At 42.2% G+C, this 25,443-nt stretch overlaps 1 protein-coding gene across 2 annotated transcripts in view; it reads right to left on the reverse strand.

Annotated features, from left to right (window-relative positions):
* The window catches only part of SPTB (spectrin beta, erythrocytic), a 124,883-nt gene extending 111,234 nt beyond the window's left edge, over window positions 1–13,649 (reverse strand). The window contains exon 1 of one of the 2 annotated variants that reach the window (XM_078448143.2): window positions 13,381–13,649. The gene's annotated coding sequence lies outside the window, so the exon portion shown is untranslated. The remainder of the gene's footprint in view (window positions 1–13,380) is intronic. The other variant, XM_078448142.2, reaches the window with a different exon arrangement.
* Window positions 13,650–25,443: the final 11,794 nt, after the last annotated feature.

The following is a 25,443-nucleotide window of genomic DNA, read 5'->3' on the forward strand; positions in this document are numbered from 1 at the left end:
AATTCTTCACCATTATAAAACAAATCTTGTGTATATCAGTCTGAAACACCCACTCAAAGAGCCTTTCATAGTTGCTTTCTAAGGGTCAGCCTCAAACATTCACTGAAAAATGAGGTGGGAGTGACTGTATTCTGGATGAATAACTAAATTTTCCTAGCAATAGACATATTCTGATGATGTAAGTTAAAAATCAGCTGTTACTTTTGTGTCCAATAAATGGAAAACAATTGGAGAATACAGAGGTGGGAAGACAGCCTCCACCCAGGTCTCAAACATTCCTCTTCACTCCTTACCCCTACGCCATCAACACTGATTACCTCCCATTAACCCTTCTTCATAATCTTCATAGGTCACCATTTAGAGGATTATTTTCAGTGCTTCTTGAAACTCCCCCTATCACGCAATCAATCCACATTTCTTGAGCTCCATACATGCGCCAGATGCTGCTAGGCACCAGTGTCCACATGGGCACCAGACAAATGTCCCTTCTTCAAGGAACCCATAATGTAGAGGAGAGTCAGACCTGTCCATAATCAACCAGGGAATAATGTGAAAAGTGACACCTTGAGAACTCATAGGAGAGAGTGGATGTCTTCCTGCTTCAGGGAACAGGGAAAGTATCAGAGGGGTTATGTTTGAGTAGGGCCTTGAAAGATATGTGTGACAGTTCACAGCTAAAAAAAAAGGGAGAAAGACATTCCAGGCCTAGAAAATAGTGGAAGCAAAGTCATGGAGGTGAAAACGCACCCTGAAATGACACAGTCACAAGCATCCAATGTACAGTAAATAGAAAGGGAATGAAGCTGGGAGGGATGCCGGGACAGGTTGCCTGACTGTTTAAAATTTATTCTGGGGCAATGAGAACGAACCACTGAGGGTTTTAAAGCAGTTAAATGACTCACATTCATGTTTAAAGATAATTCTTAGATCAAAGTGTAAGATGGTCAGAAAGATAAGAGTCTGAAGGCCAATTATTCAAACATAAGACAGTGAAAATTCAAAGAAACTAATTTGAAAATTTTGGAGGAAAAATGAACAGGCAGCCAACTGGATACAGAAGTGTGAAGAGAAGAAAATCCAAAAAAGTTGCTGAAATTCATACTTGGGACAATAGTGACAATGAAAACCTAGCTATGAAAACAGGTAGAAGAGCAGGTTTGGGGGTGAGGGAGGGAGCCGAGTGGTCCTATTGCTACACAATAAGTTTGAGACATCCTGTTGAACCAAATGAAGACAGCTAGCAGACTGCTACAAAGTAGCAGCCCTTTGTGGGGCTACACATAAGGATTTAGATGCACTGGCAGCCCCAACATTTAAGAGTTGGTAGATGGGGCGCCTGGATGGCTCAGTTGGTTGGGTGGCTGACTTCGGCTCAGGTCATGATCTCGCGGTTTGTGGGTTCGAGCCCCACGTTGGGCTCTGAGCTGACAGCTCGGGGCCTGGAGCCGGCTTCAGATTTTGTGTCTCCCTCTCTCTCTGCCCCTCCCCCATTCGTGCTCTGTCTCTGTCTCTCTCAAAAATAAAATAAAATAAAATAAAATAAAATAAAATAAAGAGCTGGTAGAGAAGAAGGAACAAAAGAGAAAGAAAGAAAAGAGAAGGAGGAAAGAAAGAGAAAGAAAGCAAGGCTGTGGTGTAAGCAAGATGGGAGGAGAAAAAGGAGAGCCTGGATCTCAGAAGCCAAGACGGAGTTTACTTTCCAGCCAAGAGTGGTTAACAAAGTCAAATACTGCAGAGAACATGGGATGTGGGTATGGAAGAAGGCTATCTAATTTGACAATATCAGATCTCTTCTAAAGCAGTTTTAGTACAGCTATGGAGAGCTGCCTTATGACAGCGGGCATACCGTAGAGTACTAATTAGTATCTTCATCTTCAGATGTCAAAGAACTATGTTGGAAGTAGGATTCAGAACATTAATTATTTATTAAAAGCTAATAAGGGGATTCAAGCCTATTAGGTTAAATCATTGCAAATATAGAGCAACATATAAAGGTATACAACTAGTTACCTCTCTAATTTCAGACCACTAAAGATGCAAAATAAAGGGAAAAAAGACACTCTTAGAATTAAGAGCCATGGACTATTGACCTCTGCCCAAATATGGTGGGCACAGTGATTCTAAACAAGCACTCCAGAATAAATACTTCAGGGTTCAAGTCCAGCTTTGATCTTCTCAGTGTAGAATTCTGGGTAAATAAACTTCTTTAAGCCAGATATTTTTCATCTGTCAAATTAGGATAATAAGAGAAATGACAAACACACACAAAGTTCTCAGCCTATCACAGTATGCTGAGACACTTATAAATGTTGACTTATTATAATCATTATAAAAATCTTCATTTCCAAGTACATATGTATATATAACTCAATTATATATAATTTCAAACATTCATTAATTTGTAATCAATAACTTCTTTTAAGGTATATTTATCTTGAGAGAGAGAGTGCACACATGCATGAGTGGGGGAGGGGCAGAGAGGGAGGGAGAGAATATCCCAAGCAGGCTCTGCACTGTCAGTGCAAAACCCAACACAGGGCTCAATCCCATGACCATGAGATCATAACCTGAGCCAAGATCAAGAGCCAGACACTCAACTGACTGAGCTACCCAGGTGCCCCTAATCAAGAACTATTTTTGAGTAACTCCCCTCTGTGTACCAAGCATGGTGCCAGGGAAGAAGGGGGGAAAGAGGGGGGAGGAGGGAAGAGGGGGGAGGAGGGAAGAGGGGGGAGGAGGGAAGAGGGGGGAGGAGGGAAGAGGGGGGAGGAGGGAAGAGGGGGGAGGAGGGAGGAGGGGGGAGGAGGGAGGAGGGGGGAGGAGGGAGGAGGAGGAGGAGGGAGGTGGGGAGGGAGGAAGAGGGAGGAGGGAGGGGCGGATGGAGGGGGGGAGGAGACGACCACAGAGACGACCTAGTTCTCCATCACAAGAAGCATAGTCTAATGATATGGGAGGCAAGTTGACCATTAGAAAACAAGATGATCCATCCCATAACAAGGGAAGGAGAACGGTCCTACAAAAACACATGGGAGGAAGCATTCCTGTGCTATGCCAGGACCTGGGAGTGAGAGGGACTGTCAGGTAAGGCTATGAAGAGAAGGCACACTTAGGCATTACAAGGAAGTCTGTAGATACATTTTTAAGGATAATAATATATATTAAGGTGCCATCACAAGCACCAAAAAAATCCCTTAAAAAAAAAAATTTAGAGAAAGAAGAAGCTCTTTGCCCAAGGGCAAACAGCAAGAGAAAAGGAGCTGGAAACAACCCAGGCTCTTGTCATCCAGCTCAAGGAGATATTTTGGTTGAAATACATCATCACATACTATTTACACCCTTCCCCACCTAAGTTTGGGTTACATGTTTTACAAAGCAAATTAAACATCTCCTGCCTGCCCTCTAAAAGTCTAGGATTTAAAAACAGGCACACTAATATACAGACAAATGGAAGAGTTTTGATAACAAACTATCCCCCAAAGACAGTGTTTTCAAATAAACAATTCTCAAGTTCAGTTTGGTTCCAAAGGTGAGGATGTTAATAAATTTTGCCCTTCCCTTTGGAGACCAGGGAGAAATATTAAAATTGCTTGGTTTGGATCCTGAAATAAATTAAAAATAGAATTACCAAATGATCCAACAACAAACTGGAGTATGGATTCCTAAGTATATACCCAAAAGAAGTGAAAGCAGGGTATCAAAGAGATATTTGTATATCCATGTTCATAGCAACATTATTCATAATAGTCAAGGGATGGAAGTGACCTAAGTGTCCAGAGATGGATGAATGGACAAAATGTGAGAAAAACATACAGTGGAATATTATTCAGTCTTAAAATGGAAATTCTGACACATGCTACAACATGGATGAATCTTGAAAACATTATGTCAACTGAAATAAGCCAGACACAAAAGGGCAAATACTGTAGGGTTCCATTTATAGGAGGTACCTAGACTGGTCAAATTCATAGAGACAGAAAGTCTCTACGGTGGTTGCCAGGTGCTGGGGGTTGAGGGGAGTTAGTATTTAATGGGGACGGAGTTTGAGTTTTAGAAGATGAAAAAAGTTCTGGAGATACACAACAATGTGTACAACGTATATGTACTTATGCCGCTGAACCAAACACTTAAAAAGAGTTAAAGTGGTAAATTTTGTCATAAATATAATACATTTTTTTCTTAATCACATGGTAGCCATGCCCACTAAGTAACTGGATTTCATCATTTAGGAGCAAATGAAAATACCTTGTTTCTAACATTTAGATACAAGGCCATCTGAAGAGGGGATGACAGCATGAGACCATGCCTCTTAGAAGTTCGATATCCAAAGGAGCAGAGTCCATTTACCATTCCTTGGGAACGGACGCCTACGTAACTCATTGAGAAGGTGCCTTTGTTGCAGCCATTATCAGAGAATTTTTAATTAATATAATCCCTGTGCACCAGAACCACCCCAATAGGGGATGACTGTCAAAGCACACATTCCAAAAATTACTAATTGAACGTCTATGTGAAAAAGCATTATGCAGGGCTTTATGTAAGACCTACAACTGTAATTCATAAATCAGTTCTTGCCTTCAAGAGCTGCCTAGCAAATAATAGACATAAGTTTAATAATAATAATAATAATAATAATAATGATAAATGAAGTCTATGAACATGTTCAATTAAGTAGCACATGTAACTAACTCTAGCAAATTTGTAGAAGGGAGAGATTACTAGGGGCTGGCTGGCGTGTTCCAGAAAGACTGATGGAAACCACTCCAAATCTGGGAGAAATGTTCAGGTCTGAATGAGTCGAAGCAGACAAACCTGGTTCAAAGAAAGGGTTTGTGATGGGAATTGGTAAGAGATAAAAGTAGAAAAAGAGATTGGAGCCAGGTTATGGTTCTTAAAAGTCAACTGTATAAATTTGGATTTCCACCTCTACCTAGAGGGGAACTGCTAGAGGTTTCTAAGAAGGGATATTAGAGGACAAACACAGCTTGTCAGTGCAGGATGGCTTAGAAGAGAAAGACCCCTAATTGACAGAAAGCTGAGGGCGCCTAGGTGGCTCAGTTAATCATCCAACTCTTGATTTTGTCTCAGGTCATGATCTCACAGTTGTGAGAGCCATGTCTTGGGCTCCATGCTGGGCACTTAAACCTGCTTAAGATTTTCAATCTCTATCCCTTTCCTTCTGCCCCTCCCCCACTCGTACAGGCATATGTGAGCACTCGTGTGCTGTCTCTCTTAAAAAAAAAAAAAAAAAGCAAGCAACCAAGCAAGCAAGCAAGCTGGACTCCAGGCCTGAGGACTACTAAGTTACTAAGCATATTTCAATTAATTTTTCTCAAAGGATACACAGGAAACTGTTGACATTGGTAACTTTTTAGAAGTAGGACTGGAGGTAAGGGAAGGGAGTCTTTTACTTTTCATCGGATACCCTTGTGCAATGTGGATACACTTCTTAATCATTGGCATGAATTCATTTAAAAGGTTTTTAAAATATGACAACCAGAAAGTGTTAAAAGATGTTGAGGCTCTAAACAACACATTTAAAACGTTTCTAATTATAAAGTGAAACATATTTCCATCTCGTTTGCATTGTATCTTAATCTCTATCACATAGTGAAGATGTTGTGACAATGACCTGAAAGTAACAGCATAAAGTACACAGAACTAACTGTACATCTAAGGCTCTAATTCAAAATAAGCAGATGTCATGAGTCACCCACCATAAAACACCTTCTTTTGGGTGTACTTAAAGGAAAAGTCTGCCTGAGTCCATTCCAAATCAACTCAATTACAACAAAAATAAAGAGTCCCCACGACATTTGACAGGATATATCCCATCTCAGTAAATGGCTTTTTCATTCTTAAAGTTGCTCAGGCCAAAAGCAACTGAGTCATCCTTGACTTATTCTTTTTCTCTCATCCTCTATCTCCAAATCCCATGAGCTCTACCTTCAATTCCATCCAGAAGCCAGCTGCATTTCGCCACCCCACCACTGTCATGCTGGTCCGTCGTCTCTAACGTGGACCACTACAGTAGCTTTCATTTTACTCCGTTTCCCCTCCTGTCCCCTACAGTCGGTCTTCCACAGGACAGCCAGAAAGATCTTCCTCACAGACAAATCTGAACAAACCACTCCTCCGCCTGCAACTTCTGGTAGCTTCCTATCGCATAGCTAAAACACAAAGTCCTAGGACGGCTGCAAAGCCGGCATGATCCAGACCCCATTTCCTCTCCAACGGTACATCCTGCACTCACTCTTGTCCCTCCTCTCCAGTCACACTGGCTTTCTGCCCTCTCCTTGTATATAGCAGTGACCCCCACCTTAGGGCCTTTGCCCTCAATCTCAATCTCTTCCCCCAAACATCCCCATTCCCCTCCCTCGCTTGGCTTGGCTCTCCACACAAATTAAACTTCATCAGAGAAGGCTTTCCCTACCATCCAACCTCAAATAGAACTACCTCTCTTTCTCTTCACGCTGCTTTTCCTTTGTAGCAAATTATAATATATACTCATCTGTTTGTCGTTGTAGTTCCCATCTCACCCAACTACTATGTATGCTCCATGACAACAAATTTGGGGTCTGTTTTGCCGTTTTCACTGCTATATCCCCTAGACCTAGAATACGTCTGGCAAATAAAAGAAAGCTCTATAAATATTTATTGAAGTTTAAAGTACAAATCAAAACACCAAGATCACTAAGATCAAAACACCAAAACACTAAGATCACTCCAAAATGAGGCATAAGCATAGTAATGCCCAGCAAATTTGGAGTAAAGAAGTAAAAAATACAGAACTTCAATTGATAGTATTTAAAGCTATCATTTACCTACAGCACGTTGGGAATCCACATACATGCTCAAGATTAATTCATAATAGGGGCGCCTGGGTGGCTCAGTCGGTTGAGCGTCCGACTTCGGCTCAGGTCATGATCTTGCAGTCTGTGAGTTCAAGCCCCGCATCAGGCTCGTGCTGACAGTTCAGAGCCTGGAGCCTGTTTCAGATTCTGTGTCTCCCTCTCTCTCTCTGACCCTCCCCCATTCATGCTGTCTCTCCCTGTCTCAAAAATAAATAAACATTAAAAAAAAAAAAATTAAAGAAAAAAAAAAGATTAATTCATAATTTAGGACAGCACCTGTGTACAGGCTAGAGGGTTTCTCTTGAGGTTTTGTACTTAAAGAGAAAATACTGTAACAAGTTTCCTCCTCCCTCTCTCCAACAAACTTAGATGGAAGGTTCTGAAGAAAGTAAGCAATCACTGTCTCAACCAGAAGGCCCAGAGTATTCAATTATTCCACTGAAGAGAAGATCTGGACAAAGCCCCCGCCTTGGTACTAGGAAATCGGGCAAAGTCAGGTTCCCTCATGAACTACATAAACAAGGTGCTTGGGCAAATCATTATTTGTTTCTAATCCTGTTTTCTCTATTATAATTTATATCTATATATTTATATTTTAATGTTTATTTATTTTTGAGAGAGAGAAATTGAAGCAGGCTCCAGGCTGTCAGCGCAGAACCCAACAAGGGGCTCGAACTTAAACCGTGAGATCATGAAATGAGCTGAAGTCGGACACTTAACCAACTGAGCTATCCAGGCACCCCCATTTTCTCTACTGTAAAGCATGAACGATGAGGTCTTCCCTGCTTCTTCACATAGTCATTGTAAAATAAAATAAGATGATGCATATACAAAGGCATCCTGGAAGCTGAGTGGATTATACATCATCTATGTGACCATCAACTTGTGCTAGCTAATCTCCAGTTCACAATCCCTTTCCCACCACTAGTGAGCTTTGTTTAAACAAGCATCTGATCTGGTCCCTCCCCTGCTCAAAAGCCTTCATCGATTTCAACTTGAACCTCTGGCGGCTCAAGCCTCTCCACAAACTGAACCCAAACCATCTTTCCAGTCATATTTTGGCCGCTTCCTGGGCTGTGTCCTACATTCCAGCCACAGGGGACTACTCCCCATCCCCTAACTTACTCATGCGTTATTGCACATCTATGTGGGTGAGGTGCCTAAGCCCCTACCCCTACTCATTCCTCCTTCTTTCCTTAGAGAAATCCTAGGCACTCTCCCACGTGAATTAGACCCTTTCTGGGGCGCCTGGGTGGCTTAGTCGGTTAAGCCTCTGACTCTTGGTATTGGCTCAGGTCATGATCTCACAGTTCGTGGGTTCGAGCCCTGTGTCAGGCTCTGTGCTGACAATGTGGAGCCTGCGTCAGATCCTCCCTATCCCTCTGCCCCTCCCCTGCTCACTTGCTCTCTGTCAAAATACTATATAACAATAATAGTAATAATAATAATGAATTAGACTCTTTCTCCCATGGGCTTTCTCTCAGGTGCCCTATTGAATCGTTGCTTGTTTGCAAGCATATTTCCCCACCAGACCAGCAGGTCTCCATCTGATGCCTTTTCATGTCCTCAGCATAGAACAGTGTAATGCACACAGTAGGTACACAATGCTTGCTGTCTCTGAATATTTCTCAAATGGCTCTCTCAGGCCTTTCCAGCTCTTTCTCTGACTTATGGCTTGGAGGCAGTATTAGGAAAGGGCTTCTTTTACTTTTCTACTCCTGAGGAAATATGCTGGGAGATGCAGCTTGCTGACCACTCCTAGGGGGCTTCCAGAAACAGGCAGGAACTAAGCAGAGGGACAGAATGAAGCTAGGGGTCTCTCTCCAGGCCTCGTAAGTTATATCTCTAAAGTGTGCTTCATTTTATTGGAAGTGCTATGAATTCTCAAATGAGACACACCCTAATACAAATGGAAATGATTTTCAACTTATTCAGTTTCAGGATTATACAACTTTCTGTTCCTTTTCATGATGGTGGAAACTCCTGAATTGACTATAATTCAAAGCAATTATTGTTCTTCAGCTGCCAAGGTGCCCTGTTATTCTTTTCATAACTATCCTGGATGATCTGAGCCCCTTTCAATGCAAAGTCTATTTTTTTCTAACCCTGTACCTTTTCATTTGCTAAATTTATAGCATTCAAATGAAAGGAAGAAAGGAAGCCCCACTTTTGCCCCCATTGCGAACATGATATATGGGTTTTAACTGCCCTTGTAATTATACCCTTGTCCAGATCTGCACAGGTACAGTATAGAAATTAAACACAGCAAAGCCTGAGAAGGCCTCACTGTGGTAGGAAGACGACAGCTTCGTAATGCTTCCTGCCACCAGGAGAAGGAAACAGAACAACGAAAGGTGGTCTGGGAATGTCATAAGCTAGCCAGCAATCTCCACTGAGGAAGCATTTTCTGTCTATGACCGCCTCTAAAATTGTGTTAGCTGTAAGGCTGGGGATCCCCTGGTGGTTTGATGTTCAGCTAAGGCTGGCTGAAAATGGCAGAACTTGGATTGCTTGGCTGTGAATTAAGAAATAAGCACAGCAACAAAGGGAAACATGCTATGACATTTTCTAAATATTTACCAAGGGGAGTTGACAATTCAGTGACTGGAGCCAGATCTGACAGTGAATTCTGACTGCCTCCTACACCCTTGATCACCATCTCCATCTCCAAAACCAGGTGACCTTCACCCCTTGGGGTTGGCAGAAAAAAGAAGCATCTTTGTGATAATCCAGCAAATGCTACGTGATGATTCGGGCACACAGATCACTGCATTTATTCTCCGCCCTCCCCCCCCCCCTGATTTCTTACCTAGGGTAGAGGAGTAACCAAAGAGCTATCTATATAATCAACTGAGTCAATACAAACTACTTCTAAGATGAAATACTTCTTTCCACAGCAATTTCTGACTAGTGATATCCATATGGTTTCAGAACCCAATATCCATGAACTTCCTTGCCTGTCCTCATTATAAAATGAAATTTCTCATCAGCCCACACAACACAATTATTTTCATTCTTGATCCTCCAAAATCAATTGATAAATGTTAATCTGCAGGTCTGAGGTTATAAGAAAAAATTATGGATAATGAAGAAATGTGCTTTATATCACTTTAAACCTCCTGTTGGTCAGATTTCCTACATTTTAAGGTCTTGGATACAGAGTATAATTTTGCATTTGATTTTACAATCTGAAATAACGCAGTTCAAGAGCAACTTGGTGATTTGGTTTAGATTAAAACAGGTATCTGACACTCCCAATAATTCCCCCAAAGTCCTTTCTTTCCCCACTGTCCCAGAAATGTTACATATTTATCTTAAGATTTGTACTAGCTCAAGATAGTAATGTACACACCTATCATGTGAAAATGCATACATCTGTACACCTAACAAGCAATGGGGAGATTATGGAACAGTTTAGAGTTTAATGTTCACTAATGTCTTCTCACCTGCTTACCTCCAGTACTTTTTTTTTTTTTTTAAGATTTTACTAAGATGAAAGTAATTGGATATTAAAATGGATGCTCTCACAGTCTCCCTCAAAGGAAAGAATACTTCAGTGGTTTGGTTAGGCAGAACTTCAGGAAATAAACCTAATACTGGTCTTGGGAGAGAGGGAGGAAGGAAATGGGCAAGCAAGAGTAAGAAACATGGAAGGCACATCATAGCCCTACAGAGATGACCAGGTAAACTGCAGTTAGGTCTCCCCTTCAGGCAAGCAGCCACATAAACAGAAGGCTGGACTCAGTGACCTCTAAGGTCCCTTCCCACTCCAATAGCGTTTGCCTCGTGAATTTTTTATAGTCATCCTCTGTTCTATCACACTGTCCCCATGCATCATCAAGCCCTCCTGGCCACTTCCTCAACTGAAAGGAAAATCTGGTTTCAAAAAAATCCATGCTTTGACTACTGCCAAGATTTCAGTTCCGTCCTTGAAACAATGACCTGAACATAATGGGCCAGGCTAAACACCTCTGAACAAATAAGTACTCAATACCGTCTTCAGGCAACATTATTTCACCGATAGATGCAGAATTATAACCCGAAGTTTTGAGAGTGAAAGACTGTGAGACTAACAGGCCATCCTATAATCGAATCTTTCCGACTTGTACTTCTACATCCCCTGCTGAATGCCTAACCTTAAAAAGAGAGTAGGTACCAAACAACAGCGTTTGAATCCGGGCCTCACCTCTCATCAGCTGTGTGATATGAGACAAATTATTTAATCCCAAGCCTGTTTCATGACTTGTAAAATGCTGATGATATAAACTACCTCACAGAGTTACTGTGACAATAGGATAAAAAACAAGACAAAAAAACACCTCTGAGCATTCATTTGTTCTTTCTCTTCTTCATTCAACAAAGATGAACTGAGTGTCCACTACCAGACAGGCACCAGTGTAGAAAAGATGGAAAAAAATGAAAGCTATTATTACTCTCGTTTACCCAGTTTGTTTTCAGAATTGTGGCAGAACCGTCAGATTTTGACTTGAGTTCAAAACTTTCATGACTAAAATAGTCATTTTTGGCTTGTCAAATATGATCCCTCATGGGAGTGCACCTACTGCCATACCTTTATGTACCCCAAAGCTAATCATCTAGTAGGTGTTCAGCTAGAGGACACCCTCAGAACCTTTGGAAGAAGCCACAACCAGAGCAAAAGTGGTATCCTGGTATCCCAGCTCTCAGCTGGGCAAGCCAGTCAGGAAAACTTGATATGCCTGTGCTACAAGACCCGTCCTGGATGCCTAGGAGATTTCAGGTGCTTTCAATTCCACCAGTGGACTCTGAGCCTTCCGAGAATTTAGGATTAACAGGTCTGGCTCATCCCCAATCTTTGTGACTGGGCCACAGATAAAGCTAAGAGCAACAGCTAAGGGGTATAAAGACCATTTTTCATAATGTAGGGTTTATGTTTTTCAGCTGTGTTTTACTCTAGAATTTGATAAAGTTCTGTATAAATGATCCACCTCTGAGGAGTCCATTGGTTTCAAGGCTGGTAGGCTCTCCAGCGTGAGCCTAACATTCCTTCTCCTAATTAGCCCCAAACCTCCGGGCAAGTACAAGCCTACTGTGTTGGGTGCTGGGCATGCCCTACACTTAAACATTTTGTGCTTACAAAAAAGAGTCTTTAAAGACATTCTGGAATCCAGGGCTCCTAGAAAAAGAGTAAAAGTCTGACTCTGGCCTGAAATAGGAAATAATCTGCCCTAGATCACAGGGTGGTCAAAGAGCAAATTCTAGAATCAAATTCAGAACCATCTGTGAACCTGAAGATAGGTTAGTGGACAATATAGAGGTGCCTAAAACTTCTGATTTGCAGACTCCTCTCATTCAGGAGCCACCTGAATCATTTTCCCTAGAAACTGAAGTATAGATCAGAACAACTCAAGGCTATGAGTTTTGGATTGCTATCTCCTATCTGGAGGTAACAGCCTAGGCTCTCCACAGACAGGAGTTATGGTTACACAAATACGGTCACTATCTCTCCACAACCCCCCATCTGATGCACCTAAAAAAAATTTTTTTAAGTGGATTTTCATTTCCCTTCAGCCAGTTTAGCGCGTTATTATCAACTCCTGACGCCTCTAACTGCTCAGTGAAAACAGTGGTTTGGATATTAATAGGCTGTAAATCAAGGCCCTACCTGGAGCTTGTTGTCACGGAAACGGTACTCAAGCCCACAGCAACTTCCCCACCCTCGGAAGTCTGGAAGAGTTAGTGGGAGTTAGGGATGGTTTTAAAGCTCCTGTTATTTCTCCCACTTTCTGCTATATTTCTCAGGGCCAAGTTGTTGGAGAAAGAGGAACCGGTGAGGCGGGTGAGAGTATAGTGGACAGCAGCAGCTTGGAGAACTCTTTGGGAGAGGAGGTCAGGAGGTCCTTGGAGTATGCCTCGGGCATTCTTCTCTTTCCTCCTTGGGTCTGCACCCAGCCACTCCGCGTCGTTCCCTGCGGCCGGCGGTCGGACCCCCCCCCCCCCCACTCCGCTGACCCTCCCTGTCCTCCCCACCTGGGCACTGGGCTGTCTGGGGAGCGCGCGGACAAGTTCCTTAGAAGAGAATCTGAGCGGCCCCGGGCTGAGAAGCCCCGCAGCAGGAGGCGGAGGGCACCGCGAAGGTCCGACAAGCTCGAGACAGAATACCTTTTGCCCCCACGCCGGGGTCCGGGAGGATGCGGCCCGAGACTTAAACACGCACCGCCCCCCCTCCCCCCAACAACCTCCGCCCTCCCAGAGCCCCAGGGCGACGCTCCAGGATCCAGCTCTCCAAAGCAAAGCGCCCCGCTCGGCAAGTGCCTGCGAAGCCCACGCGGATTCCCGCGCCCCAGGGTGTTCGCTGCCGCAGCCGCCAGGGCCTCCCGGGCCCTACGCCCTGCACCTGGGGCTGAGCCCCTACCCGGTCCCCTGGGCCCCGCGCGTCACGCGCCCCCTGGGCCCAGCGCCTCCTCTGCGCTCGCGCCGCGCGCCCCAGCCTCGCGCATCCGCACCCGCACCCAGCCCCCACCGGCCGCTGGGCCCTCCCGGGACTCACCTGCGCTGGGGCTGTAGCAGCTGCCACCCCGAGCCCAGGGGCGGCGGCGGCGCAGGGGGAAGAGGGCAGCACGGGGCTCCTAGCACAGCAGCCGCCGGGCGCCTGGTGCTGCCGAGCCGCGGACCCGCCCAGAGATATAAATAACATTATCTGAGGAGGGACATTCCTGCCGGGGGACATCGCTGCTGCCGGGACCAGATAGTCCCGCGGCGGGGGCGGGGAGGCGGGGCCGCAGCCTCCCGCAGCGCCAGGCCCAGCCCCCGCCTTCCCCACCCACTCCCGCACCTGCCAATCAGCCTCCGCGCCCAGGGGCACCTGCCAGGCCTCCGCCCGGCTCTCGCGGCCGGCCTCCGCCTCCTGGCTGGCCGCCTGGGCCCGGGACGCCAGAAGCTCCAGCCGCTCGCAGCGCCCCCATCGTCGTTCACCTCCCCTAACCGCCCGCTACCCCGAGCTCCCTGCGGCGGGAAAAAGGTTTGACTCTGCAGCTCGGGCCTAATTCGTGAGTCCGGAGCAGCAAGCCTGGCCACGAAAATGAGCCCTCCAGCCTTTCCCGCCCTGCGTCCCCACTGTGTACTGTCAGGTTTTTAAAATATATTAAAACACACGCTTAAACCGTAGGGTGGGGGAGGCGGGAGCCCCGACCGTGCGCCCCCGCTGCAGCGGGTTTGGGAGAGATTGTTCCCCGGGGCTGGTGTTAGAAAGCACGCTCCGGGGCGCACTTCACTTGGCAGGCTGTACGAACAGACTCTGGGAAGGTAGGGATGGGCACTGGTCCGGAGGTCCCCGCCCCCGGCCCGCAGGCTTACTGTCTCTGTTTCTGTCTGCAAACCTGGTGTGGTCGGGGCAGACCCGGCAATGCTGGCGGGGCGCAGCCGACCATCCCACATTGCAAGGACTGAAATCAACAGGCAAACTGCCACGCTAGCCCACCAGCACTTCCTGTCCGGCCCCTCTTTCCAGGCGAGCAGGGTCTTCCTCACTGCAAGCCTGGATGGGGTGGGATGCAGTAGGCCAGAGAAAACACTAGAACCAATGGTGCCAAAGAGGAAAGACAAGGCACCTCCGAGTCACCTCGAGAGAGATTCACAGGAGAAAATGGGCAGCTTGTAAGGCTGTCCGTTTTCCTGACTTTCTTAAGATACAAGGTTATTGTTCAATAACACTTAGTGTACAGCTAACTGTAGCTTTCACCTCTTTTCTCCATCTGCTGTTTCCAGACCAGTTTCTCACTCGGGTAACTCGTAGCAGCCCAGGTACTCCCAAGTATTATGGATGGCAGTGCAGATTAAAAACACGAACATGTAGAAAAGAGTTGTAACTTTGATACTGCCTGCTTTTCTTAACAACGGAACAGTCTTACTCCTGAGTTATTTGCTTGAGAGTATAATTATGCTGTTTTCCAGGATTCGCCAGGAAAAGGGTGTTTAATTGCCAGATGTGCATGCTTAGTTTATATGTTGAACAGATGCAAAGATATTTCACTTCCTGCTGTAGCCACACTTCAGAATGGGCATTTAGATACTGAGATGCTAAGTGGGGCAAACACCACTGATACTACAAAGCCACAGAATCCCCGACCCCCCCCCCCCCCGGGCCCTTGTTAACCTCAGTTTCTCCAGAGACACTAGTAATATAGGAAAGATGATAGAATATTCATGGTCATCCATTAAATTAGTAGTGATGCCCCCACTTCTGATAACATTTAAGCATCCGTTTGTTTATTACTGAGTTAGAAACAGATCTTTTTCATTTAAAAAATTATTTAAGAACCAAATTCTGGCAAGGGAAACTCAAGAAAAACAGGCCAACTTCAAAAGCTGAGAATATGCTATATCTCAAGTAGAAATCCTTCATCTACTTTGGAAAGAAAAAATGGTGAGAAATTATTTATGTTTTTTAGAAGCCTTGTGTGAATAAACTTATTAAATAAATTCATGATTCCCGAGGATTACAGCCACATAATAGTATACTACATGAAACAGATAATTCCTTAGCTATAGGTCTGTGGCACTGAAATGAAAAGTTGAACACATATTTCTTTGTAGCCTTAGAATTTATAATTTTCAGCCATAAGAAAAATTAATATGATAAAAGTACCAAATCGGTGGACAGATTACCCTAGGATTTTACAAACCAGCTCAGCTGCTTTAGTTATCTCCACTTTAGCTGAAAGCTAAATAATTCAATACAACCTCATTTGCTACAGAGCCTGTTATTCTGACAGCATCCCCAAATGCTTTACAGCTAATAGAGTTATAGTGAAATGATAAATCAGAACTGAGGGAGAGAGGAAGTTTAGAAGTACAGAGAGAAAGGGCATTGTCAAAGAAGGGGAAAAAATAGCAAATCCTGGGGAGTGGGAATAAGAAACTGGGGAGAAGAAGGAAAAGCTGAATATAAGGGTTCATAATCAAGGTCATTGTTGTGGGCAACAGGGATTAATTCTGCAGGGATTTTCTGAGAAGAGTATGTAATGCCTGCTGGAATTGTCTTTCTAAAGGATGGGAGATCAGCCCTCGTTCTCTTTGGTCAAGGGGCTGCACCCCTTTTAGCCCCATCCATGTTGACACTTCCCAATTCCAAACTGCCCAGCAAGCTCACAATAAGCAATCTGCAAGTAATTGGGCCAGAAGGGAAGGTGTGCATTTGAAGGTCTTGAGCCAGAAGGAAAGTCAGCCAGTAAACGAGAAAGTGAGAGGAAGCACTCAGAATGGCCTACCCAGCTCCAGCTAATATCAATAGGTAAGGCCAAAAGGATGTAAATTTGGACATTAGAGGCATCTGACACAGAGGGAACTTCTGCTTTCTATCTTTATATTCTCCGAATTTTTCACCTTGAGCTTATTATTATTTGATAATTAGTAGAGATAATAAAATAATAGGTAGAGATTAGATCAAGATGGATTAAGCACATGCATTTACCTTTTCTTTCATCCCAAATCTCATAAAAAGCTACCGCTTAGAATAAGAATGTAACAGCACAGGGAAATAAGACAAAGGCTGATCAATTTTCCAAGTGTTTTTAGGAAATCCTGACAGGATCTGATCTAAAGAGAAATAAAATGAGAAAAAGTCAAAACAGGTTCAGGATAAGGAATAGCTTAGAGAAGTTCCAAACAAGAGTCAAAGAATACAAGAAAAAGAGGGGGCCCCAGGACAGAATAATTCATTGAAGAGCCTCCTCTCCCTGCTGGCATTAAATATCAGATGTTTGTGGGACAAATAAGTGAGTGGAGATCCTGGAACCAGAGGGACATAGCCCAGGTATCTACTGACCCCCAGAAAGGACAGGAAACCTTCACTCTCTCCTGATAGCATGTTGTACCTTTCCTTCACAGCTCCTGAAGAGAGACTGTGGTAAACAGAATGGGCAGGCAAATGAATTCTCAGATAAAAGATCATCAGACAACCAAAATCACCAAAGATTTTGTCAGGATAGAGGAACCAATACCATGAGAGAGAGGTACTAGACTCAACTAACAGAAGTAATATCAGAGGAAACTAAGCTAATAAAGGACATAGAGATAAATTTTAAATGAATTTAAATGTTACTCAGCAAGATTTGAAAGAATATTGCATCCATGACAAATAAGCAACAAGAAATTTAAAAGTAGTTTCTCAAATTGAAAAATCATTAGGTGATGAGCAAAAGTGACCAAGCTGAAAGTCAGATTAGTAGGAATTCTACTAAACTAGTTGGAATTAGTAGGAATTTCTACAGAAATTCTCCCCAAACACAGAGCCGAAAACAAGGAGACAGAAAGTTTGAAAGAATGGTTGAAAGCCATGGAGGCAAGATCCTTAAAGTCCAATATCCGCCTAGTAGAAGTTATTAAAGGAAAGAGAAGAGAGAGTAAAGGAGATAATTATAATGACAAAGTAGAATGAAATTTCTCAGAATTGAAGAAAATATGAATTTTCATATTATAAAATCCTAAATTTAGAGGAGGATGAAGATTTTAAAATATAGTTTACAGTTTTATGTACAGTTTAAAGTTTATGATTTTATTTATAAAATCTAATAACTGGAATAAAATTAAAAACCCCAAACTGTAACAAACTAGACTAACTTTCTCTGTCTTGAATTCATCTTAAAGCTACTTTTACTGAATCACAGAACAAAGTTATTTGTTTGAAACTTAAAACTACTTTGACTTAAAAATGAACATAAACATCAGAAAGTTACTTACAAAAGGAATTGCCAAACCAAATAAACCTGAACCTACCTGATGTTCCACTCATTCAAATCCTGCTAGCAACAGAGGAATCAGGAGTTTGTGGTAATGCAAACTTCAAAATAGTGCCTAGAGCTGAAAAAAAAATTAGTTCCCTTCTTTATCCTTTCACCAAGAGATGTATTTCATGACACTAAGATAAAATTTCCATTCCATTTCTGGAAACATCTAGGGGAATCAGGCCCTCCACAACTCCCAAAGACAAAACAGAGGCAGGGCTCTCCCATTCTCCAGTATCATTCTCCTTCAACTCTTCTTCCACATAGTAGCCAAAATACACATTGTAAAAAAGGAACTCTAATCATGTCACTCCATGACTTTAAATCATCCAGGGGCTCCCCATTGCTTACAGAATATCGTGTCCAGTTCCCCAGCACCTAACACAGTGCCTGACTACAAGATATACTTCATAAAATACTGGTGAGTAAACAGGTGAATTAATGAGCAAACAAATCATGGAAACTAAAAGAGAGTTGCAAATGTGGAAATAATCAAAGAAGTAGGTAATTCAAAATCATTTCTATTTGGCATAAAATACATTTACAAGATAGAAGATGAAGGACCAAACTTCCCCATTAGATGCCTCAACCAAATGGTCACTGTAAGGAACCTGAAAGCCTGCAGCAAGTGTGCACATACCAACATGACCATCCTCTGAAGGAGCAGGTGCCACCAATTTCAAATTTTCCTCCATCAATAATGGAAAGGAGCAGAAGAACAAGGCTTACCTACTGTCAACCACTAGTCCATGGAAGCACTAGCCAGGCTCTGGAATAAATGAGCATCTTTCCTTCTATAGCTGCTCCTGAGCTCTTCCTCCCTTTTCAGGATCAGATTGTTACGTAAGGGATGCCAGATTGTGCATATGTAATAGCAGGCTTATATTGGGGTGTGCTGATGGACTAGTAGTGCCAGGAGGTGCTTAATGTTCTTCTACAGTTGCATTGTTTAGGCTGTATGAGTTTGCTAGGGCTTCCATAACAATCACCACGCACTGGGTGGCTTAAACAACAGAAATTTATTTTCTCACAATTCTGGAGGCTAGAAGTCTGGGATCAAGGTGTTGGCAGGGTTGTTTCTTCTAAGGCTTCTCTCTTTGGCTTATAGATGGCCATCTTCTCCCTGTCTTCACATGGTCTTTCCTCTGTGCCTGTGTCCTAATCTCTTCTTATAAGAACACTATCATCTTGGATTAGTATGACCTCAGTTTACCTTCATTACCTCTTTAAAGGCTCTGTCTCCAAATATGGCCACTTTCTGTGGTACCAGGGGTCAGGATAGCAACATATGAATTTGGGGGGCACACCATTCAGCCCCATCTTTTCTCACACGAACTGCTTCTGTTAGCCTCCTAACTGCTCTCCATTCTCCAGTATCATTCTCCTTCAACTCTTCTTCCACATAGTAGCCAAAGTACACATTGTAAAAAAGGAAATCTGATCATGTCACTCCATGGCTTTAAATCATCCAGGGGCTCCCCATTGCTTACAGAATATCGTTTTCAGTTTCCTAGCACCTAACACAGTGCCTGACTACAACTTATACTTCATAAAGGCCTGATGAGTAAATAGGTGAATTAATTAGCAAACAAATCATGGAAACTAAAAGAGAGTTGCAATTATGGAAATTGATCAAAGAAGTAGGTAATTCAAAATCATCTCTATTTGGCTTAAAAATACATTATTTGTGATTTTTTTTCAGGAGAACCACTTTCCTTTTGGTGTTTGAGTGAGGTTTTTAAAGTGAATTCACTGAAAAATAATTGGCAATATTTGTGCCTGAATTTCACCAGTTCCTCAGCCACCTTGGCACATTCACACCTAACTTACTGACTATAGGTGACAAATGGAATCTTAAATTAAGTAGGTTTCATGTTCACACCTACCACCAAGTTCACCTAAGGGGGAAGTAGCCTGCTGTCTTCCACTGTCATTCATAATGAGGCACAGCAAACACAATGGTGATGGTTCAGCATGGAATTTTGACTTTGTTGGCTCTACCCTCTCAGTGCCATTTTCAGACCTCATCTTTGGATTAAGGCCACCCTCCAATATGCCAAAGCCTTGAGCTCATAGGATTAAGAACATAGGAAGGTGGATCAAAAAGCATTACAAGAAGTGAGTTGATGTTATTTTGACATTAACAGTCTATCTTGAGTATTCCACAAAGTATATAATCTGTGTGTGGATAATCGAGTACCTAAACCTGAAAATGTGTTCTTTTCCTTTATAGATATTTATCAAGCCAGAACTCAAATCAAGAAGAGAAAATACAATATAAAAATGGAGTTTATTGGGGTGCCTGGGTGGCTCAGTTGGTTAAGCATCTGATTCTTGATTTCGGCTCAGGTCATGATCTAGTGGTTTATGAGATCAGGTCCCATCTCAGGCTCTGTGCTGACAGCACAGAGCCTGCTTGGGATTCTCTCTCTGCCTCTCTCTCTCTCCTCCTCTCCTGCTTGCTGATGTGCATGCACATGCTCTCTCTCTCTCTCTCTCAAAATAAATAAACTTAAAAAAAGAAAAAATAAATAATAAATAATTTGAGTTTGTTAATAAAGAATGATAGCAACAGTTATAGTTCAACCAATTAACAATTTTTTATTTATGTGATAATTATTACCAGCACAAATGGTCTTAATTGCTTTTATTTGTTAGTGAGCAGTTTCCAAATTCAAAATATTTTTTTTCATAATATTAACCAAGACCCTTGGGAAAATTTCAATAAAGTTTGGAAAGATATTGCAATAAAAGACTACATTACCTCTGCAAATTCATCTCATTTTCCATTCTGTGGGATATCTCTGCAGCTGCTTAACTTCTGTTTGGATATTTCTTCAATGCTTTAAAGTCTACAAGAAACTATGATTCAACTCAAACATGATTTATTTTGTAGAATAACCACTTCTTATCAAAAACATCATTTTTCCTCATTTTCCTTTGTGTAAGGCAAATTCTATTTTTAAAGGATTACTTATCATTTTCTTTCTACCAAATGCCATATAATCATTTTTATTCAATTTCATGAAGTAAATTGCTATCATTATCCTTATTGCTAGATAAAGAAACCAAGATACTCAGAGTTCAAGTAATTTTCCAAAAAAATCACATAGAACTCCAAATCCTTTACTTATTAAAGAGTTATTTATCCAGGAAGCACTATCTCATGGTTTTTGAATTAACACATTCCCATGATATTTAATGTAGATTATCCACAGTATAGACTGATATTTTAAATCAATAACTAAGTCAAGAATTTAGCCCCAAATTATGCTGAGCATGTGCAAACAACAACTCATGTTGCTTATTCTATTCTACCATCATCTTAGTTATCAAAATACGCTTAATGAAGCATACACTCTGGACCTTCCATAGCAGAAACTGAAAGAAGTGAAAGCTGTAGGCCCTCTTTTGGAAGGGTTCCAAAGTTATGCATGAACATCAGTATCCCATATCTGACCCCAACCCCTGCTAAATCTTTCTCAATTTCCACTCCTCACCTCTACCAAATACTGCCAGAAATTGATAAGTAGGAGCTTTCCCCATATGATTTCACGTACTCGAAATCATACTGAATGCCCTCATTCCAAAGATTATAGGAACCTGCAAACTTATTTCACAACTAAGAACAAATGTTAAAATGCAAATAACCTTGGGAAGAGTTAGTTTTTAAGGGACAGCCTTTCAACTACTGGAGTAAGAAAAAGCCAATGCTGTTTAGCAGCATTTTAATAGCTAATACTCTCTGTCTCAAAAATAAATAAACGTGAAAAAAATTTTTTTTTTAAAAAATGGGGCGCCTGGGTGGCTCAGTCAGTTAAGCAGCCGACTTCGGCTCAGGTCATGATCTCGCGGTCCGAGCCCCGCGTCGGGCTCTGTGCTGACAGCTCAGAGCCTGGAGCCTGTTTCGGATTCTGTGTCTCCCTCTCTCTGACTCTCCCCCGTTCATGCTCTGTCTCTTTCTGTCTCAAAAAATAAATAAACGTTAAAAATTAAAAAAAAAATAGCTAATCAATTTTTTTAAAAGAAGCTAGCAGGGTGGACTGGAAAAATCAGTAGACATAGTGAAAAGACCTGGATTCTACTCCCCCCTTATCTTCTCTACACCTCAATTTTTCTTTAAAACGACAGCATTGAACTCACTACTCTTTAAGGCCTCTTTCAGCTCGAGCTCTCTACATTTTACACTTATAGTAAGAACATTCAGGATGTTCACTATAATAGTAATGTTCATTAAAATGAAAAATTGGAAACCAATATCCATCAAAACAGAATTGGTTAAACTAGGTATGGTGTATATACATGCACACACACACACACACACACACACACACACACATTCTATGTAGTCAGTTAAGTAATGATGTGGTTTTATAAATTTATAGGGAAAGATGTCATGACATACTGCTGAACTTTTTATAAACGTAGGCATCAGATCATCTCTATTTGACTAAGAAATAAGGTATTTTAGGGGCGCCTGGGTGGCGCAGTCGGTTGAGCGTCCGACTTCAGCCAGGTCACGATCTCGCGGTCCGTGAGTTCGAGCCCCGCGTCAGGCTCTGGGCTGATGGCTCGGAGCCTGGAGCCTGCTTCCGATTCTGTGTCTCCCTCTCTCTCTGCCCCTCCCCCGTTCATGCTCTGCCTCTCTCTGTCCCAAAAATAAATAAAAAACGTTGAAAAAAAAATTAAAAAAAAAAAAAAAAAAAAAAAAGAAATAAGGTATTTTATATCAGAAAGGATACTCCTAAAAATGTTATTTCTAGATGGTAGGATTAAGAGTAATTCTTGGGGCACCTGGGTGGCTCAGTCGGTTAAGTGTCTGACTTCAGCTCAGGTCGTGATCTCAGTTTGTGGGTTTGAGCCCTGCATCAAGCTCTCTGCTGTCAGCTCAGAGCCCGCTTCAGATCCTCTGTCCCCCTCTCTCTCTGCGCCGCTCTCTCTCTCTGCCACTCCCCAGCTCCCCGGCTCTCTCAAAATTAAACAAATAAACATTAAAAAAATTCCAGGTGCTTATCAAGCCCTTTAAAAAAAAAGAGTAATTCTTACTTTCTTCTCTATTTTTCTATAATGTTTGGATATTTTATAAGCAGGAAATATTTTCTTTTTTTTAATACTAAATATAATTTATTATCAGATTGGTTTCCATACAACACCAGTGCTCATCCCAACAGGTGCCCTCCTCGATGCCCATCACCCACTTTCCCCTCTCCCCCACCCTCCATCAACCCTCAGTTTGTTCTCAGTATTTAAGAGTCTCTTATGGTTTGTCTCCTTCCCTCTCTGTAACTAGGAAATATTTTCATAATATTTCAATTTGCGAAAAATACAGTAAAATGTAAATAGCAAATATTATACTCTTCTCTGCGAGCAAGTTTGATAAAGGTGAGGGCCAAGACAAGAACAAAGTAACAATGACCTAAAGAAAAACAATGCCTAAATATTTTCATCAACACTCAGATAATGAAATAAATATGTGCCATGAAAGTAAAGAACTATTCCTGTTACACGAATTGAGCCCAGATCATCTGTTTTTCTCAGTCATCTCAGTTATCACCAGTGTTGGGAAGTGGATTTGCCTGACCTGTGCTCACCCCCTCACCAATTTATCCCATGTGCAATGAGAAGATGTGTCAAGCCATCAGACTGGCCATTGGATCTAATTCAAAGCTAACCATCTTATGACAGGATTAATCTCATAACTTTGGGTACTTTACTACCATGCTTTAACTATTTGAGTTTCCTAATGTTGCCTAATCAATCTTGATAATTATCACTTATCACTCAAATTTGAAAAAATGCAGAAGTATTTGAAGATGGATTAAATCAAATCAAATAGGGAATCAGGGGTACCTGGCTGGCTTAGTTGGTCGAGCATGTGATTCTTGATCTTAGGGTCATGAGTTCAAGCCCCACCTTGGGCATGAAGCCTACTTTAAAAAAATTGTAGAGGGGCACCTGGCTGCCTCAATCAGTTAAACATCCGACTGGGTGGCTGAGTCAGTTAAACATCCAACTTCGGCTCAGGTCATGATCTCATGGTCTGTGAGTTTGAGCCCCACGTCAGGCTCTGTGCTGACAGCTCAGAGTCTGGAGCCTCTTCAGATTCTGTGTCTCCCTCTGTCTCTGCTCCCCCTCCTCCTGCTCGTGCTCTGTCTCTCCCTGTCCCTCAAGGGTGAATAAATGTTAAAAAAATTTTTTTTAAAAACCACTAAAGAGGGGATCATACATAATTCAGCAAAGGAGGAAGAATAAGGTTTCTAAATACAGAACAGCAAATGACAGTTCTGACCCAAGTTGAAAATTGGTAGGAAAACAAAATGTTGCAAGAGATCATAAATTAAATACAGGCCAACACTGCAGTTGTTGTCATTCAAAAAGCGTGGGGCATGACTACAAGAGCCAGCAGAGATCTCGGCGTGTGATGAGAGATCTGTGAGTCCAAGCAAGTTAAGCCTCGGATGTGCTCTACCTGAGGGAGCCTTCTGCTGCCAACTGAAATTACTGGTTCTGTAGTCTTTGCTTGCCACCAATCGTGTTATGCCTTATATGCTAAAGCTAAATGCCTTAATTCTCCATTTGGGGGTCAATGGCTATATGGGTTAACTATTCAGGAGCTAGGCACCTGGGACAGGAGCTGTGCTCACACGGAAGAGCATTTCTAAAGTTCTCTCCCACAGCAGCTCAGGAAGTCAACTGGTCTGCCTGCTGGACGTGTTTAAGGACCACAGTGGGAACTGTAAGTGGAATCACTTTAAGTCAAGGACAGCCTATACATAATTAGGGTTAGTATTATTTATGAGTTTATTTATCACCTATTTTATTTATCATATTCTGCTTCCTGAAAGGATTTGGAGGAGGTTCTTGAATTTTATTTACCAGAGCAGCTTCATGCATTAGTTTTCTCTTTCCAACTAGGTTGTATAATGCCTGGTACTTAACAGCATGTCTTCAGTTTCTGTTCTATTGTTCATGGTGCCTGGTATAATGTTGAACAATGACAGACGGGCATGCACAAAAATAATACCGAAGGCTTTGGCAATGAGCAGAAGTACATAGTTACTACTGGTTAGTTTAATTAGTAAAGCCATGTTACAGATTCTAGCTCTTCTGGATCCCACAAAGGACATGGTGATCATAGGGTGACCATATGTCACAGTTTACCTCAGGCTATCCTGGTTTACACCTGTCATCCTGGCAGAATCATTAATTCCCTTGTGCTCTCAAAAGTGTGCACATTACACAACAATCCTATTGATGAGGCACCACTAAGGGGCCTCCTAATAAATTCCAATATACAAAAAGTAATTTGGCTTTAGCAGTAAATGAAAGCTTTGTGGCAAAAGACGACCACAAAGTACAAAGTTAAGGTTACATTATTAACTACTTGCTATTTCCTAAGACAGTTTATATAAGTTTAAGTCAACTCTGCCCTCTACTGTCTTATGACAGTATTATGACATGTTTCAGCTTCATTGATTGAAACTGACTGTATTGGTCCTGTTGATTATTTTAAACTGGTCCTCAAACTTGAACTTCTATATTAGCTTTTAAAAATCTCTACTGCCTATGTTGTACCCCTGATCAACTAAGTCAGAATCTCTGAGGATGATACCCAAGTGACATTTTTTTTTAATGTCCCCAGTCGCTACCAATGTATAGCAAAGGTTGAAAACCATTGCTTAGAATGTCAGATCAAATAGTCTGTTGTGGTTCACTTGTTTTTTTATTCCATAGCCTGGATTATACTATACTCTAATCATATCTGGAGAAGCCTTGGAAATTAGAATTGAAAAGGAAGAGTGCATCAGGACAAATCTACATCACTACTG

The sequence above is a fragment of the Panthera onca genome, chromosome B3 (assembly GCF_046562875.1).
Source record: "Panthera onca isolate mPanOnc1 chromosome B3, mPanOnc1 haplotype 2, whole genome shotgun sequence".
Classification (NCBI taxonomy): domain Eukaryota; kingdom Metazoa; phylum Chordata; class Mammalia; order Carnivora; family Felidae; genus Panthera; species Panthera onca.